Raw genomic sequence first — 20726 nt, forward strand, 5'->3', positions numbered from 1 at the left:
GGTATCTGGAAAAAAATAGTTCCACCTATACGACAATTTGCAATTATCTATCTCCTTAGGATTCTGCATGTAATAACTTTGCTTTCTAACAATATACATCATTCTCAGGCTAAAAAGTATTGGGGGGAGGGCGCTGGCGGGATCTTGTCTGGTAATCTGCCATCCACCTGTCACTTTTATAATCAAAATTAGCAAAGATCCGAGCAAGGTAGCAGGATTTAAAATATCTAAATTCCTCTTGAATCCTGAAATGAGATGAGAGACTTCATTTATTGTTCAGGCCGTAAGAAGTTCTGGATGCTCTATATGAAACTACTCAACACACTTCAACAAATGAGTGCAGCTGCTCTGGGCCAATGTAACACTTAATGAGAGTTTTACTTTTTGTAATTTGTACCTTGAAAAAAATCATGTTCTGAACATCTGCTGAGACAAAATAAATCAGAACACTGACCGGAGAAGGGGGGACAAGACCTCTCCATTTCAACCAAAGCGGTAACAGGCAAATCTTGTCAAGATTACATTAAAGCTAAGGAAAGAAGATAAATATATTCTAAAGGAACAGAATCATAAACTCATAAAACATTCACACACAGACTTATGGGCACCACCAGCTAAGCACTAGAAATACTGAAGTGAATAAAAATACTGTCCTTCCCTTGACATGTTCACCATCTAATATTAGAGACAGACATGAAAACAAATAACTATATGTCTTCAATAATTTTAATTGTACTTGTTTTTTACCCCCTGTAACAGAGACTGCTAGCTGAGCATAATTTCATTCTTGCCTTCTTCCTTAAGAAAAGAACAGCTGAGGTTTAGAAGGTGTCCGGCCTCTCAGAAAAAAGACGACATTTGCCAGCCTCCCTCATAGTTGGTTTGGTCACATGACTAAGCTCTGGTCATGGGATACAGTGTTTCAACTTCTGGAAACTGAATCCTGAAAAGAGGAGCCCCTTCTCCCCTTAGCCTTCCTGTTAGCCTGCAGACAAATGTATCGTCTGAAGGCGGAGCACGAGATGGATCACAGGATGACATGGGAACAGCGGCCACACAGAACGGAGTAACCAAATCTTTGACTGTGGCTAAAGAACCAGACCAAGAATTTACTGGTTCACAATTCAGCACTAACAGCCATTGTCCACAAATATCTCTAAATTATTTTGAAATGTGGCAAAATATTTAAAATACATTCATGGGAAACTCCCTGGTGGTCCAGTGGTTAGGACTCCATGCTTTCACTGAGGTGGCCCGGGTTCAATCCCTGGTCAGGGAACTAAGAGCCCACAAGCCGTGTGACGTGGCCAAAAACAAAACAAAAAATAAATAAATAAAATAAAGGACTGTCCAAATAAATAAATAAAATACATTCATGAGCAGAGTGACATCCAAAACAATGATTTAGGGAAAATATTCTAATTCTTTTAATAGGGAAAGCTAGGAAGGAACAGATGACCCTAGCAAGTGTGTAAAAACATAGCACATAGAGCTCTTGGCAGAATGAGTAAAATAGTTTGATCGGACAGCATAAACCATTACCTTCCAGTGGGATTAAGAATCAAGTCCTAGAGGCAGATGACGTAAGTCAGAACAACGTCCACAGCTGCCGCCCTGAAGAGACTTCACAGCCAAGGCAAGTTCCTAGCATGACGCTACCCCAAGGTGTCACAAGGAGGAAGAAAAGATCATAACTTCTGCAAATTGACGGGCATTTTCTGTGGAGGGCAGATTGATGGTGTCTAATGGCACCACTCAGGCTCCCCCCTTTCTTTTCCACTTCGGTGTGGGTTTGATTTTAGGACTTCTTTAGCGAGGCTATGTGGCTGCTCCTCAACAAAAATACAGGGGCCGCTGATAATCAAATTTTCTGGAACACTATATAATTTATAAAAGTAAAGCTGACCAGAATTCATACTATACTAAGTTCTCAGAATGTACTCCATATTTTACTTCATACCAGAAAGATGATACAATGTCACAGCTTTACCTTCTCCTTTCCACGCCATTAACTGTGGATAAAAAACAGAGCGCAAATGTGTCTGATCCATTCTCTGAGGTGAAGATTTACTACCTAAAGATGACGTAAAGTCTCCTGCTCTGCCTAGAGAACATTTCTCCAGTTTCAAACCCACAAACTGAGTCACTTGCAGAGGCCAAAGTCCTACAGTACACCAGGATTAGCTAGAAAGAACTGTAATGGCAATTCATTAAAAATCTTTAGAAGTCCAGACATACCCTTTAACTCAGCAATTCCACTTCTAAGGAAAGTGAGCAGAATTGAATAGATAACTATTCACCACTGTTGTTTATAGTGGAGAATATTTGGGAAGAACCTAAAATCCAACTATATATAGCTAGTTACATTATGGTATCTATCGACTAATGTGGGCATGTCTAATTTTTTGTGTCATGGATGCCTTTAGCAATCTCTACACCCAATCTCCACCAAAAAAAAAAAAAGGTTTTAAATTCACAAAAACATGTATTGAAATACTTGTCACAATATGAGAAAAAAACTGCAATGTAATATATGTGCTTCTTTATCGATTCGTTAAATAAGAAGATTTACTAGGCTACTCCCCCAGTAACCTCCTATGTGATGAACATAAACATTATTTTCAGATGGTTTTCTCTACATGATGTCATATAAGAATATCTGTGATTTATATTGGTGTCACAGGTACTGCCAATATTACTATGGTTTATTACCTACCTTCAGAATTGAAATGAATGCTAAATGTCATTTAAAATGTAATAAATTAGTGGAAATAAAGATGCCATTTTTTACCCACCCAAGTTCACAGTTTCCTGAATTCTATTCACAGTCACCTAGGTTGACCATGGACCCAAGGTTAAGAATTCCAGTTTTAATGGCATACTAAGCAGCAGTAATGACTCTGATAATTCCTGGCATGGCAATAAATTCAAGACATGTTAAGTTAAAAAGCATTATTACAAAACAGCGAGTAGCATAATCCTACACCTGTTTACTAAGGCAAGTGACCATACAACAAAATATTAACAGTAATTTAGTGACTTTAATTTTTAACTTTTGCTTATCTGAATATTTCAATTTTCTTCCTTGAAAATGTATTATTTGTTCATCAAAAACAAAAGAAAAAAAATGCAGGAAGGAAAATATGGGGGAGAAATAAAAAGAAAGGCCTATAACCAAATATTATAAATGTGCTCATAGGATAAAGGCAAAAAGCAGCAGGTAAACTCTGGGGAGAAAACAAAATGGAGCACCTCTAATCATTACAGAAGTTGGGTAACAGAAATAATGCTGAAAAGGGAGTTGGAAATCCATATGTCAGTGTACCAGATGCCACAGCACTGAGAATCCTAGCAGCTGGGGGATAATAGAAGTAAAACATATGACAAAACTGATGGTCTCTACAACAACTAGCCTCCACCAATCATGATCTGAATGCCAGGTGCAATTTTTAAAAAAGACTGCTCTCAAACACAACTTCAGACTTGCAAAAAACCCAGTGAAGGGACCTAACTACCATAATGAATGCTGCATAGTAAGAAAACCACAAGAAGGTTATACGTTTGGTTGTCTAACATTCTTGGATTTGATATGAACCAACACATAGTCCTTGTTGTCACTGACAGAACCCCAGTTTGTATGTACATTATTCACATTCCTCTCTGTTGTGTTTGGGGAAAAAAAAGACTTTTTAGCCTATTTTAAGGTTACTGATTTAATTTCATGTTATTTGGTTGCATGAAGTTGCCCTTAATCACTAAGGATTATCCAGACTGTTGCACAAGCTGATACAAGTCTAGGATCCTTTATCAAGGCAGTTATGTTCATCACTCTCCTGCCTTTACTCCACCATCACCACTCAGTTAAATATAAATTAGCATTTTTTAAAATGACCACTCAACATAATGCTTAAGGGATTTCCTCTCTGTGAGAGAACCCAGGAACCAATTCCTAGATACATAATGTTGGCATATTGAAGATGAACTTAAAATTGTTCTTCAGTTTTGAGGCCATGTGTAAAGTTTAATCATATTGTAAAATATCTATTCTGTATTAGAAATAGCTAGTTGACAGCTTACACTTCTCAAAACTCAGGTTGTTAACGTACACAAACTCAGTTTCTATATGTGAAGTTAGTGAGTCTTTTGTGTTACTCCAAAATAAAGGCAATGATTTATTTTTTCCCAATCTCAATACAATTTGAGCTAATCACCCAAGCTGGATACCTTACATTTTAAAGCTGGAATCAGCAGTAGCCCTATGGGAAGTAAGACAAAGCACTGACTTTTAAATATAGACATTTAAAATGATCTGTTGTTTTCTTTTGGAAGCAGAATTAGAATTGTTAATACTCATCCACAAACCATTATTATGTGTACAATATTGCTGCAATTGTGATCATAGAAAATTTTATTTATTTTTATGCCAGCTTATATTGTGAGAACACATTTAGTCAGTTTGGGTTTTATCAATCCTGCTATCCTTGTCCTTGGAACATCTTTCGCGTATTTGAGGTTTGCAGTTGAAAAGTTTACTGTAAAATAAATCAAAAACAAAAAAATGTATTGTTTTTACAGAATAAATTTATTGGAATGTATACTGGGAGTAAGGTTTGAGGTTGTAAACAACTAAGTTAGTGTAATTTGGCTTCATATATGTAACGTGAGGTATTAATGTAATTCATATGTTAAAGCAAAAATTGTTAACAGCAAAATTAATTAATTAATTAATTAATTAATTAATTTAAAAAAAGACTGCTCTCCATGATGCCAAATATCTATTTTTTGGATAGTTGCGGCAGATTTCGAAAGCATTCTCATTTATGAGCCTGAAAGATAGCCCAGGGTTTTTCTCCCTCAAAATGCCTTCTAGCCAGTACAGAGAGCAAACTGGAAACCACGTCTCCACTGTCTAATTGGAAATGTGAGGTATAAAATCCCTTGTAAGGAAGAAGCATAATTTCCCCAAGTCTAAGTGCTGCTAGAGCTAATTCTCAAACACAAACTTGAAAACTTTAGGTGTGAATAGTGGTAATTAAACACTGCTTTTCAGTTAAACTGTTCTTGACAATATAAAAATACAAGATATCAGGTGAGACTTTTTTGTGACATTTTCTTGCCCTCTACTAAAGAGAAAAAATTATAATTATACAAAGAATTAACATTCCCTCAATCAATTTGGTAATTGTACAGTACCTATGTTCTATAATACCAGCACCAATGGGATGTTCAGGACAAGTAAAGTCTAAGAGTTAAACACCAGCTAATAATAATAATGCCCGGCTTCAGAGAGAACAGTTATGCATAGCTTTACAAATTAAAATATTAATAATGAGAATAATGAAAAGCAACATACTGAAATAATATTAACAATTACATTATAAACTCAATCCATTTCTCCTTTTTAAAAGGAATTTATAGCCACAACCAAATGCCCCCCAAAACTGTATTTTTATTACATCTCTACTGATCAGTCTAAAGTGAGACTAGCACACCATCTGTCAAGCATCAATATCCACCCAGCACACAAAGAAAGCCAGAACAATGTCTACAGCCTTCAGAGAGAACATAAAACAACCCTATCTTTGCCTTTTACAGTTCAGTTTACACATTTTACACATTACACTGATTATCACACTGGACATCACTGAAAAGGCATTCCCTGCAAAGGCAGATGAATAAGGAAATTTAGGGATATGTGAGAAAATAAATTTAGAGGTTAAATGAGTGAACAAATGTGTAATATCTTTCATATGTAACATACATATGCTGCCTAATTGGCTTGAGTATGTATTTAATAGTGAAATAATGAAAAAGATTTAAAGGTACTGGATGTTTAATGCAAACATAATGATAAAGAGTCACTGTGTATGAACTTAATAGACTGGTAAAGTGAAAGTTTACCCATTTCCATGCATTTTAAGCACTAACCTAAAAGAACCAGGTGGGACTTCCCTGGTGGCACAGTGGTTAACAATCCACCTGCCAACGCAGGGGACATGGGTTCAATCCCTGGTCCAGGAAGATCCCACATGCCGCCGAGCAACTAAGCCCGTATGCCACAGGTACTGAGCCTGCGCTCTGGGGCCTGCGAGCCACAACTACTGAAGCCCATGCGCCCCAGAGCCCATCCGCAAGAAGAGAAGCCACTGCGATGAGAAGCCCGCGCACCTCAACGAAGACCCAACGCAGCCAATAAATGAATGGATGAATGAATGAATGAACCAGGTAACTTCCTGATCTTCCCCCATCTATTTTATGGTACTTAAAATCCATTACGGGGGCTTCCCTGGTGGCGCAGTGGTTAAGAATCCGCCTGCCAATGCAGGGGACACGGGTTCGAGCCCTGGTCTGGAAGATCCCACATGCCACGGAGCAACTAAGCCCGTGCGCCACAACTACTGAAGCCCATGCGCCTAGAGCCCGTGCTCCACAACAAGAGAAGCCACCGCAATGAGAAGCCCACGCACTGCAACAAAGAGTAGCTCTGGCTCGCCGCAACTAAAAAAAGCCTGTGCACAGCAACGAAGACCCAACGTAGCCAAAAATTAAATAAATAAATTTATTAAAAAAAAAAAAAAAAAAGCCATTACGAAGTGTATACTAACACAAGCGTATGAAGGAGTAGAAAAGCCTGTATTTTTACATTTTCTAGTATTTAGGGTATTCAGTTACCCCCAAATCAAAACTCAGGCACACAGGTATCTATTCTGCGGTATTTAAACGTTTTGAAAAAGGAAAAGAAATCACTCTTATGCACATACATTTTAAAGTAATTCACCAAACAATATATTGCCCCATCTTTAAATCCACAGACATTATTTTTAGTTGTGGAAAGTCTGCTTTTCTCAGCTGGTGAAGCTGTCAGAATAAATAGAAGGCAATATCTGGAAAGATGACAAACACATGGGTCAAAGTCAAATACAAGCCAATCTCTGTCAAGAACAGAGCCAAATTCCTGCATTTCAATTTAAACGATGTTATCCAACCCAAATACCACCATGCCACTTCAAATCAAAATTGTTTCCTTTTAAAAAGAGCGTTTTACAAAACTGATAGAGTATAACAGATTAAACAACTCTTTCAGCAATTTCCTCAGCTACTACAAAGCAAGGCTTCAATATATAATTATAATAAAGGGAACATTTAACAATTAATGGAGCCAGCAAAACCTAAAGCTCCAGAGCTTAAGAGTTCAAACACTTGCTCACTAAGCAAAAGGGCAGAGGATTTTAACATAACTGCAGGAAATATCAGTCCAATTAGACTCCAGGTAAATATAAATCTTGTTCCACTGTGATTGGGACTCCCTTCATCCCAGTCCACTGGGCTGATTTTAGTATCCAGCTTGGAGATTCAAACAAAAGAACCCCCGCCTCCCCCTGATCTCTCCCCACGCTGCTGTGTTATCCAGTTGCTCTAGTTCCATAGGAACAGAAGTCTCGGGAAGGCTGTTAGCTTGCTTTACAACCGATCAATGACCAAGACTCCCCAAGACATATCACACAGCTGTTAGGTAATAACACCTCTGAAGATAGTCATGATTTGTGCTAGTTTATAATGATGACATCTTAACTAATTCACATTCTTTTCTCATTCAGTTTCTATTCAGATTCTTTATAGAGGATACGTACATACACTCTTTCAAAAAGAAAACAGAAATAAACAGTTTCAAAGTGTCACCATCCCAGCAAATACCTTATTTATAAGGTATCATTCTATGCCTCGTAGAGAAAAAGTTAAAATTTAATACCTAAATGGTTTCAACAATATAGACAAGTAAAAAATATGTTTTAATTTAACTGGATAAGTCAAAGTAAAAAAAATTTTTAATGCAGCATAAAATAGTAGGTGATGAAAGAATTTTAAGGATTATAGAAACAGGCAGAACTAGAAGTTGAGGCAGGAAACCCACAGAGCAAAGATCGGCACTATGGCCTGTAGGTCAAATCTGACCCATGACCTGTTTTTGTAAGGCCCACAAGTACAGAATGGTTTTTACATTTTTTTAATGGTTGGAGGAAAAAAAGAATATTTTTTTGACATGTGAAAATCACATGAAATTCAAATTTCACTGTCCGTAAGTAAAGTTTTATTGGAACACAGCCACCTCACTCACTTATATCTTATCTGTCACTGCTTTCACGCCACAAGTGCAGAGCTGTGCAGTTTCAACAGAGACTGTATGGCCTACAGCGAAGCTGAAAATATTTACTCTCTGGCCCTTTACAGAGAGAGTTTGCTGACCACTGCTCTAGAAATGCTAAGTAAGTCAAGTAGCTCAGCTGAAAATGTGAAATTACACCATAGAAGACTACCTCGTAAAAGGGTTTTTATTCATTAATGACACATATGCTCAGAAACCTTCTGCTATGAAATGCTCAAGAATTTTTCCAGTGGTTAATATCAAGCATACTGAGCTGAAGATTACAAAATACACCTTTCAGCCAGTGCCTACGAGGATAGCAAAGTGCCTCTAATACTGCATCTCCAAGTTCCTTGTCACATTCTCCATCTGGGCTGAAAACTCAACTCATTTTATGAATCTAGATCAAGGATGGAAATATTCCCACATCTGCACCCAAGAACAACACTGTCAGCTGACCAGAGCACTCCTTCCAAACGGACTACATTCAGCCTCGTTCACCTGGAAGAGGAGATGAAATCCACCTGCCATCTAATGTCGAGGTGATCTCTTCTACTCTTCTCACCTAGTTTGGACTTCTTTACCATTCATTTTTTATCATTTTTCTTGTACCTTTTCTTGGGTGAAAACCATGCTGGGAACTTGACATAGAGGACAACAGTGAACTCAAAGTGGAACAGGTATGCTTGCTCTCTGCAACCTGTGAACAGGGCATTAACAGGCCAAGTGACATACCATCAATTAAAAAAAAAAAGAAAAGAAAAGAAAACTGGGCTTTTAAGTCTCTTTATCAAAATAGTGATAAGGGGTTCTTGATAAATCCTGCTCCCTTTTTCAACTTCATATAATGCTTTCAATGAACTAGAAAGATGCAGGTTCTACTGAGACCAAAAAAACGGGGGGGTGGGGGGGGTGCGCGTTGTGTTTACCATGATACTCAGAGAGGGTCTTAAGGAGCAATAACTAAAGTTGGTAACCAATTCCACCAAAAGGAAATCTCTCTATCAACTATGGCAAACTGAAACCAACAGCAAGAGGCAAGTCCAATTCAGACTCAGACACACAAATATACAGAACTGGGACCGCATCGTGACTGACCCCCCCGAATGGAGTCCTGAACGGCCAGAACTCATGTTCAGCAGTAGCTACATTAACGTCAGAGCACAGGTCGTTGAGAGCAGAGTAATGTCCCCTCTCAAAATAACCTTCACCAGGAATTCCGTGTGGTTTCCGCGCTTCATTGAGATATTTTTTTGAGCATTTGAACAGGCAAAGCAGCTTCCTAGGAGAAGTTTTTGCCTGAGCCCACTCCTGTGTCACAGGATAAGTTCATGAGCTGTTGTCATCACTAGGCAGGCAAACATTCCACTGAACATTTCAAATACCCATAAGGATTACACAGTCCTAAGAAAATAGAACACGAGATCCTAAGAGGGTCAAAGCCCTTCATCTTTGGAGAGGAAGCACGTGTATCTTAGGGTCCCATTGTGTTCAACAGCCTTTCCAGCCAAAAGTGAAACTTTTTTAATTAAAAAAAACCCAAAAAACAGGCAGCCAACCATAAAAGAGTTGCCGACTTTTAGGAATAGTCAAAGAATTAGATAATGTGAGGTCAGAAGCCATCTCTCTTTAGAGTTCTGAAGATGGAGGCTTAGTGACTATAAATATCTCCCATTAGTAGATACATAGCTTTTCAACCTAGGAGGATTAAAAATTAAGTAACCCCAATTTGGTGGTAATTACCTCCTTAAATTGACACATCTTCTATCCCTGAGAGCATTCAGAATTAAAGAAAGACTTGAGAGAATCAAAAGTATATTAACATTTTTGGGGTTAATAAGAAATCAGGATGTGATATTTTTAGTCTTTTTATAGTTAAAAGAATGTGGCTTACAACAATATCCTGTAATTCCAATTTTTCAAAGTAACACTACCTAGGAGCATACTATATGCCTGGCCTCTCTAAAGAAGCCCTGTGTGTATGCGTGTGTACTCGTGTAAAGCCCCTGGGGCGGGTACTCTGATCCCCATTTCGCTAGTGAAGAAACAAAGGCACAGAGGTTGTCCCTCGCAACTACCCACCTCCCCCGTGTGTGAAACTGATTCAGACGGGCGGTCAAGACTGAAATCTAAGTGAGCTTACGCACACAGCACTGAAATATTTAAGGCACTTCATTCATAGGTTCACTTCATTCATAGGTATGATTTACTTCATTTATTAGAAGCATTAAGTACTTTGAGAAGGTTTGTGTTAAAAGATCCCTTAACAATAGAAACCACATATTAAATTTATTTTACTTAATAAGCAAGCCTAAATGTTGAAGATATTACTTTAAAAACAAGACCAATCACAATTCAAAAATCCCTTAAAAGTGATTGTTAAAATTTATTTAATTTATAAAGGTATAAGATTTGTAAGCTGAACTTTTAAGAAGTAGTGCCATGTATTCTAATTTATAACTTTAACAAACTGAATACCAATTTTTAAAACCAAAGGAAACTTTCTGGATAGTCTTTTCTACATACAAATTTCAGCCTGAGGACCCTTCTCAAGGAAGTCCTTACATCAGCCACTCTGTACATGTGTTTACTGCCCAACTCCTAAAGGCAGCACAGCTGAGCCAATGCTATTCACGAGAGGCCGCCCAAGAAACACAGGGTGAACACGCAAGTGTGGAGTCACCACCCCTGCCTATGCTGATAAACATCTGCGGAAAAAATAACAAAGTGCCTAGAATGTCCTAGACACTTTTCTAGGTAACTGGGGTACATCAGTGAGCTAAAAGGAAAAAGATCCCTGTCCTTCTGGAGTGGAACAGCAAGGAAAAGACACAAGAGAAATGGGAATGGCGGCATTGAAACCCGGTGTGAAACGTCAAGGGGTAAAGGGACTGTGAGAAGGGGTGAGACCACAGATCAGAGGTCCTTGGGGGCTGCGGGGTGTCCAGAGGATTTCTGGATGCAGGCTAAAAGTGGGATCCAGGAAACAGGTGAATAGATTACCAGAAAGCTAGATCTCTGAGTTTGAGGATTAATTGTTCATAAAAATGCCTTCAAAGGATTACTATTTATCCATAACATATACCTGCCATTATCAAGGGTGATTTTCAAATGGCCACATATAGAACATTTCTGTTTCTTTTGGAATATATAGGTTAAGAATACATTGTGACTCACTGTTTCTCATGTAGACACTTCTGCTGTAACACAATATACATGTTGTTGGGAAAACCTCACGTTATGCAAAAAATGTTTACTAAAAATAAAATACAGGGTAAGGGGTAGCTTACCTAAAACTACTGCAACTCTAAAATCAGATTACCGGGGTTTTTTTTAATATAAATTTATTTATCTATTTATTTGGCTGCGTTGGGTCTTCGTTTCTGTGTGGGCCTTCTCTAGTTGCGGCGAGCGGGGGCTACTCTCGGTTGCGGTGCGCGGGCTTCTCACTGCGGTGGCTTCTCTTGCTGTGGAGCACGGGCTCTAGGTGTGCAGGCTTCAGTAGTTGTGGCATGCGGGCTCTAGAGCACAGGCTCAGTAGTTGTGGTGCATGGGCTTAGTTGCTCTGCGGCATGTGGGATCTTCCCGGACCAGGGCTCGAACCCATGTCCCCTGCGTTGGCAGGCGGATTCTTAACCAGTGCGCCACTAGGAAAGTCCCACCCCCTTTTTTTTTAAATCAGTAAGTATAACCTCAAGAAATAACACAGCCTAGCCCAAGCAGGCACACAGAGGTGCTGAAGGCTGCCTTAGGGAATATTTAAAATACATAAAAACAGCAGATGCTGCCTCGAAGGTACCGAAACAGTGCAGATTAACACGGGGCTTCTGTAAAGGCGAGCAACAGCAGGCACGTAAGGTGGGGTGCACCTCTCTGGATAAGGAGCCCCAGGACAGGTGCTCATGTTTTCATTTCACTTTAAAGAGAGATGAAAGGGCTCTCGTTGGTGCAACAGCCAAATTGAAGGTTTAAATTCTCATCTATTTTTTCCTTTTCTGCTAAACTATAAGCCTATATTATACCATATAATTGCACACTATAATTCCACTTCCTCAAGTCACACACCTCTTGCCTAGAAAAGCTGCATATGAACCAGCAGAAGTCGCACGTTCCACTGACATCGTTCCTCTATTTACCTAGCACATGCATAGCAAAACAAACTATTTATAAATACCCATATGTCGTTAGAAGTTCTCCTTGAATCTGGTGACACAGTGAGAGTCTCCTGATAAAGTGGTACACAGGGAACACATGCCGTTCTCCTGGCCATCTCTCATCTACTTCCCCCACCAAACAGCTCCCGAATTCCACTGAGGGGAATTACTGTAGCTCCACCATGTGCAGTTTTAGGGGGAGCAATAAATCAAGATCTGTCTTTTCTGATCCAAGACACAGACATGCAATTCAAGCTTCACCAACCAAATTTACTCTTCTGAGACTGTGACTGGAGCTGAGTGACAGCAAGACAGGAAAATGCTGAAGGACGCCTATTCCAGTGGTAGCACCCAGATGGAATGGTCAGTAGTTTCTGCTGACCCAGAATCGGAACTTCCCTTGATCAGGCAGGTTTCCACCCATTCTGTGTGTTATTCTACCAACAAATTATTTTTGTGTGTGATGTGGCCAATGTTCCCCAGCTTGCATTAAAAAAACTTGAATGCATTAAAAAAACTTGAATGAATACAATATGCTCACATTTATTAGTCACATAAACCATGTATCTCCCTTTCAGTTGCTGGGGTAAGGTTTCAACAGTAGCCTAAATATTCTACAACAGAATATTTACCTCGCCCCACTCAGCATACTTCCCGTAATTGTTATGCATTTACCTTTTTAACAATTCTTTATATGTGTCTAGCAAGTGAGAGAGCAACAATTTTCAGAAGCAGGCAAGATGTAACTAGGAGTAGGAGAAAGAAGAAGAGCCAAGTAATTATTTCATTTGCATTTTCTAAGAAATGGGCCTATCCCTTCTTTATCTTTCACCGTAAGTGTGTTTATTATTTTTATTATCTTCGGTAGTTTTTGCAAATGTCCATCCATTCTTGGCTTTAACCAATTCTCCCAGGCCCGTGCGGTCTTACAAACTAGCTGTGTGGCCTCTCTGTCCCCATATGTACTACAGGGAAACAATGACTGATTTGTGTAGAGACTTTGGGGACTAGAAACAACACGTGTAAAGCAAGCCCAGTACTGGAAACGAGCAGGTGTTTTAAAAACGGTTAGTTATCCATGATTACAGCTCCCTCTCTCCCTCACATCTGTCTATGTGCACCCAAGTTCACAGTTCCTTTTGCAATCAGGCACTTTAGAAGATCCAAATCTTTCCCAGTTGACTGGTCACAATTTAATTCTACAGCCACCTCTATTCCTCCTGAACTACATATGCTGCATTTTACATCAAAATCTCAAGCCATGGGGGATTCCCTGGTGGCGCAGGGGTTAAGAATCCGCCTGCCAACACAGGGGACACGGGCTCGAGCCCTGGTCCGGGAAGATCCCACATGCTGCGGAGCAACTAGGCCCATGTGCCACGACTGAGCCTGTGCTCTAGAGCCCGTGCTCTGCAACAAGAGAAGCCACCGCGATGAGAAGCCCGCGCACCGCAACCGAGAGTAGCCCCCGCTCGCCGCAACTAGAGAAAGCCCGCGCACAGCAACAAAGACCCAACACAGCCATAAATAAATAAATAAATAAATAAAATTTAAAACAAAAAAAACACACACACACACACACAGCAACTCTAGCCATGAAAGAGTATCTTCTTTTTCTCCCTTTTTTGGATCTGCCTAAATTCCACTCTGCTGTAAATAAGTGACAGGTATGCTGGGATGCTGGTCCTCTCAACCCTCAAGGCAATGTGCTCATTTTATATTTGTGCATTAACTTGAAAAAGACCGGGAAGCGCTGGTCTACATTAGTGATTCTCAAATTTTAATGTGTATTTAAATTACCTTTTGAAAACAAAAATTCTGACTCAGCAGGTCTGAGGTGGAACCTGAGACTGTGCATTTCTAACCAACTCTCATGGGACGCCCACCTGTGGCCAACCCCAGGCGCTCTGGCAAGCGTCTAGAGGACATGTCTCACTGTACTTAAGGACCCTTTCCTTATGAAATAGAAAAAGATATGGTTAACTAGTCTCAAAACTCTACCACCTTCCATTCTTTTGGTTCGAATAATTTTAGAAGTTCCTCTTGTTTCTTCTACCCTCATAAAGTAGTAACTTTTTATGTGCTAAAATTTTTTCTTTTACATATATTTAGAATTTGAATAATTTCCTAATAAACACTTAAAATTAAAAGGCAATCATTTCTTGAGGCTTGGGAAAAGTTGAAATAAAATTTCAAAACAGAAAAAATAAAAATTAATGCAATCCACAACTAAAAGTACACATTATAGTGATTAAAAGTAAGAAATACATTTTCACAACTATTCCAAGGACACACAACTAAGAGAGCTGAAGTGGTCATTAAACCTTGGGTCACTCAAACCTGAGTCCACGTAGCAACAAAGCTCTTCCTGCCTGTTACGGGTTGAACTGCATCTCCCCAAAATTCATACATTCAAGTCCTAACCCTCAGTGCCTCAAAATGTGTCCTTCCTTGGAAAACCAATCACTGCAGACGTAACTAGTTAGAATGAGGTAGGGCCCTACTCCAATGACTGATGTCTGTACAAAAAGGAGAAATTTGGTGAGACACAAAAACAGGCACACAAAGAGAATGCCATGTGAAGTCTGCAGTTATGCTAGCACAAGTCCAGGAACTATCAGAAGCTAGGAGAGGCCTGGAATAGACAGATTCTTCCCTTGCACCTTCAGCAGGAGCATGACCCTACCGAGGCCTTGATCTCGAACTTGTAGCCTACAAAACTGTGAGACAACAGATTTCTGTTGTTTAAGCTACTCAGTTTGTGGTACTTTATTATGACAGCCCTTGCAAACTCATGCACTGCCTCACTGTGCTTCTTCCCAGATTAAAAAAAATCTAAAGATGACTGTGGAGATAGGCAATCATATCACAGTCTGGTGTGCCATGTGAAGATTTTGGACTTTGTCCTACTAGCAAATGGGATCCACTGAAAGGCTCTAAGGAGGTTAATATTAGGTTTATGAAGTGCAAATGAACTTGTAAACAAGTCAAACCACTATCATCCCTAAAGGTTCCTTTATGCCAGAACTCATGTTTCTTGTTACACAAAAAATATTCTCACAATCATCAGAAAAACTCATGCCCCCTCCCAAATAAGAATGCCTCAAGAAGACACCTTCACTTTCATGTCACTTCTACCTAAAATTCTTCTACATATAAAAGACATGGATAGAAAGCTGCAGATCAAATGAGCTTTTATTTTCTCCTAAAATGTATGTCCTGGAACACCAAAAGCCAGAGTTTTGTTCACCTTTATTTTAGAAAGGAAATGTTTATCTGTGTGACTGCAGTAGATAAGCTTTCAATTATTCAGAAAATCAAGACTCTGAAACCAAATTCAGCCTCTTAACTGGTCAAAGACCAACCCCTCAGTGAAGAATCAGCAGCTAAATGTTAGGACAGACCATTTGTTAAAATGCTGGTAACTCCCTTCCCTCCTTAAATAGAAACTTGAACCAAAGGGAGACTATACAGTTTTTAAAGTTTCACGTTTTAACTTTCCTTTTTCTTTTTAAGTAAATTTTGCATTGAAGTATAACACACATACAGCAAAGTGCAAAGCATGATAAATTCTCACAAAGTGAACAAATCCATGTAACCAGCACTATCACCACAAAACAGAACGTGACCAGACCCGAAAGTCCCCTTCAAGCTCTGTTCCAGACACCAGTGTCCCATCAGTGTAACTGCTATCCTGACTTCAAAACACCAAAGAATAGTTTTACCTGTTTTTTAACTTTATATAAAAGGAATCATACAGTATTATACTCTTTTGTGTCCACTCAATATTATGCTTTGATTAATAGTCTCCTTTTAACTTCAATAGTCCATGGGGGGGGGGGGGGTGGTGTGTAATTTTAATTCAAACTAGATCCCCAGGTTTCATTTTGTTTAGATTTTTCCAGCTTAGATTCCATTTGCATCAAAAGGAATTAACATCTCAATGTTCAATATAAAATCAATTCTAGTTTCTAGGTCCTTTCCTTTATCAGTTCAAACCCCCAGTTCCAAACAATATGGAAAATTTGCAAATAAAAGGGGGAAATGTTTTATTTCACCTAAGATTTCATAAACCACAAACTTATAAGTAAAGTTTATCTTCATGAAAAATTTCACTCTTTGTTTATGAAAGCAGAAGAACCAGAGATATAACAAACTTGAAAATTCTGAGTCTTGGATTTTTTTCCTCCTCTCTTGTATGCGATGGAGATTTCTTTTATTCTACGAATATGTCTAGGGTAAATGGGAGAATCAAAAATTATCAGCTGAAATGACAGAATACAAAAAACAGAGAACCAGCTTAATATGCACATTTTAAAGAACACTTTCCTTATCGAAATAGCAAGCAAAAGTGACCTGCCAAAATGAAATAATATCTCCCAATGATTTGAATTTAATTTTTTGACTCTTTTACCTGATCAAGAATAAAGGAATCACAGTATCTAACTGAAAATAGTGAATATCCTATTGGTGGGAATGTAAATTGGAAAGCAGCATGGGAGTTTCTCCAAAAATTAAAAATATGACTACCATTTGATCCAGCAATTCCACCTCTGGGTATATATCTGAAGGAAATAAAATCGCTATCTGGAAGAGATATCTGTACCCCTAGGTTCACTGCAGCATTATTTACAATAGCCAAGACCCAGAAGCAATCTAAGGGTCCACTGATGGATGAAGGAATAAAGAAAATGCACAGGTATACAACAGAACATTATTCAGCCACTAAAAAAAAAGAAGGAAATCCTGCCGTTTGCAACAACATGGATGAACCCTGAGGGTATCATGCTAAGTGAAAAAGTCAGACAGAGAAATACTGTATGATCTCACTTAGATGTGGGATCTAAGAAAACCAAACTCAGAAACAGAGAACAGATTAGTGGTTGCCACAGGTGTGGAGGTGGGGGATAGGGGTAGGGGAAATGGGTGAAGGCAGTCAAAGGGTACAAACTTCCAATTATAAGATGAATAAGTTCTGGGGATGTAATGTACAGCACGGTGATTATAGTCAAGAATACTGCCGTGTATATTTGAAAGTTGCTAAGAGAATAGATTTCAAAAGTTCACACCACGCACACCCACACACACACACAAAACTGTAATTATGGGTCGTAATAGATGTATTAATTAACCTCATTGTGGTATAATCATTTTGTATTATATACATATATAAAATAACTATGTTATACATCTTAAGTTTAATGTCATGTGTCAATTATATCTCAATAAAGCTAGGGAAAAGAAGAAAAAAGCAGATAAATTTATATGCCACCCACAGCAAACTTTAGAAATCAATACTCTATGCTAAAGAGGCCCACAAGGGAAATCTGGCTGCACACAGCTGTGTAATGAATCAATTTGTTACCGTGACAGTCATCTCAAAAGTAGAGTAACGGTTGACAGACAACAAAGAAGTCAGATTAGACACAGATGCAAGATATAAACAGAGCTCCACAAGGTTTTTGTTTTGGTTTTTAGTTTATAACAAGTCTGCTAAATCATCCATTGGGAAATAAATGATTCAAGATGGACTTCCAGAAGCATTATTCTAACTTTGACATCATTTATCAGTCAATATATTTTTGAAAAAAATTTTCAGAAACTTATTTATTCAACAAATACTGGGAGTTCCCTGGTGGTCCAGTGGTTAGGACTTGGCGCTTTCACTGCCGTGGGCCCGGGTTCAATCCCTGGTCGGGGAACTAAGATCCCGCAAGCCAAGCGGCGAGGCCAAAAACAAAACTAACAAACAAACGCACGCAAACAAATATTATGGAATACACACTATGTGTACACTGTTGTAGATTCCAGGAATTCAGTGATAAGCAAAAACAGAGTTGCTGCCTTTATGGAAGAGAGAGACAGTTATTAATCCTAAAATAGTAACAGAAACAAATAGAAAATTATTACTGTTGTAAGTGCTAGAAGAAAAGATACATAATGCCAGGACAGTATCTATTAAGGAAATCTGGAAAACGTGGGAGGGGAAAGGCAATGACACTGGAATGGGAGAAATGAAGAAAGGAGAGCAGTTAAGTAAGTATGTCTGTGTGTGTGTTGGGGATGGGGGGGCAGGGTCACTAACCTGAGGCAACAGCGGGTGCAAAGACCCCGAGGCAGGAGGTAACATGGGCACTGCAACTAAAAGTCCATTATGCTGAGCTTCTAAGGGCAAAATAAAGGTAACTCCAGAGATGATGAGCAGGAACAAAAGAGAACTGGTTGTAACCAGGCATGAGGTTAAACCTTAGCTAGTGACAAATTCTAAATACCCGATTTCTCAGTAAAACCTCATTCTTCTCAGACCAAATAATCTGAACATAGGCCTGTCCCCCTAGGACAAGGAAGCATAGTTATATAAAAGTCTATTTTTATCCTCACGGTATCACTCACTGCTAGGCTCATTCTTAATGACATTTTGGGGGGTATTTATAATTTATACTTAATTTGAGTATTAAAACCAACTCAGAAAAGGAAAAAGAAAAAAATTAATTTGTGATCTACATCCTAAAGAAACAAATGAGGATAATAATAATACACTGAAGAAATCCCTTATGATGCCCCATCAAGTCCCTACTGAAACACTTGAGATACAACTGACCACAGAGAATCTCTGCAACTGGGTGAGGATAATGGTTTTTCATCACTAACAGATGATGTTACTGTAGTACTTTGCACCAAGAAAGAGAAAGACCAAAACGAAAGACGAAGGAAAGAAAAGAATCAAGTCCCAGCTGGGATTCTGACCACAGTACCCTACTTCTGATTCTTCAGTTTAGACAAACCTAAAGAATAGGCACTATCTTAAAAGCCTCCATTGAGAAAGAAGCTATTTGGAGAAGTCATTTAGCTTCGAATGCATAACCGCAGAAGAAATGAAACCACTGAGGTGGTCAGAAACAGTCTCCTTACCAAAGAGTAAGACTCTAACTTACTCCTACTTACTCTTACAGACTGGCAGGACCTGGCAGGATGCAAACCCCAGGCCGCAGCTGTCAGCCACCCAAGCACAAGGGGCACCTCCCAGGAAGTAGTTATGCTCTGAGCGCCAAAGAAAACTTTCATAGCCATTTTTGGTTGTCGTACATCCTTTATAACATATTTAGCTTCCAGAGAGGCTGTATCTTTTTCACATTTCACAAAGGTCCTCAGATTTACTGAAGCAATGTCTGCCTCCCTGAGTACACAGTTCTTCCCAAAAACAAGAACCTGCTGTTTTGAAAATAAGCCATTAGCAACCTTCCCCCACAGAGTCTTCTAAACACCAAGCAGGAAGGATTTCCTTTCATCCTGTAGAATATGCAGTATGAACGGGCAACGGTTCTCAAACCAGTTTTCTCAAAAATGGTTTTTCTTAGGGAGATACTCAGCAGAAACAGGATGCCACAGGCCCATATATGGGAAAAACGGCAGATTTTTTTTTTTTTCAACGCTAAAGAGGTTTCCTTCACTGCAGGACTTCTCAGAGTCATTAATTATGACTCTCTCACATGAGGGACAGTACGTGCAGCATTTCCCACATGTTCTGACTACAAGTATTTTGAGGAAGCATCCCCACTGACACAGTAGTAACATTCCACTGAGAAAGGCTGGCATTTAGTACTGCACAAGGCAGCCAGACTTTTGACAGTGATCCAAAAGATCACAGTATAGGTACCACACTGAATTGTTATGTATCAAGAGAAAAGGCTAACAAATAAGATCTTTCCTTATTTTTAAGTTATCATCTTGTAATCTATATCTAAAGGAGTTAACCTACTCTGTTCCTTTCTCATGATCTAGAACTACACAGGTTCATAGCAAGCAATCTGTGGTAAGTCTTCAGTGGCTAAGAAAATCTGACTATCCGACATCTAAGTCTGAATCAAAGATCCTGATAGTACTGTAACCCACACATCACCAAATCTCTATAGCAGAGCTCCAACTTCCCCCAAACCTCAACTTTGATAATTTTATATCGCAAAAATATCTTCTCAGTTAATCATTAACCAAAACATAGTTGCGAATACAAGCTTATCTGTGTAATTTCTAATATTGATTATTTTTTGACATTCAAAACTAATTCCTTTGTGAGGAAAAAATCCGATACTTCATGTGAAGTTGAGCACAGTTACAGTACTCCTCAGCAAAACAACTGTACCAGGTTAATGACATAATCTCTTTAATCTCCTGTTCCTGGAAAAATATCAAGCTGAAAGGCTTTTCATCTGTTAATTACATCTCATGAAATTCACATCATTCCTCAGCACTGTCAGTAATTCAAACAAAATGATTTTAGCTAGTTTTACTGACTTCTGTAAGAAAAGGACCTTAATACACACAATACGTCATATGGAAAAGGAAGGCTCTGCTGGTGTTCAACAGGTTCTGAATCACTTGCTTCCCTGAATCTCATCTGAAAGCTGGGTCTGTCTGTCTGTCTCTCTCTC

General features: G+C 38.9%; 1 protein-coding gene across 4 annotated transcripts in view; it reads right to left on the minus strand.

Moving 5' to 3' along the window:
- RERE (arginine-glutamic acid dipeptide repeats) overlaps window positions 1-20726 on the minus strand; it is a 419954-nt gene that overhangs the window by 237601 nt on the left and 161627 nt on the right. The window lies entirely within an intron of this gene.

Source organism: Eschrichtius robustus, chromosome 3 (genome assembly GCF_028021215.1).
Source record: "Eschrichtius robustus isolate mEscRob2 chromosome 3, mEscRob2.pri, whole genome shotgun sequence".
NCBI classification, from domain to species: Eukaryota; Metazoa; Chordata; class Mammalia; order Artiodactyla; family Eschrichtiidae; genus Eschrichtius; species Eschrichtius robustus.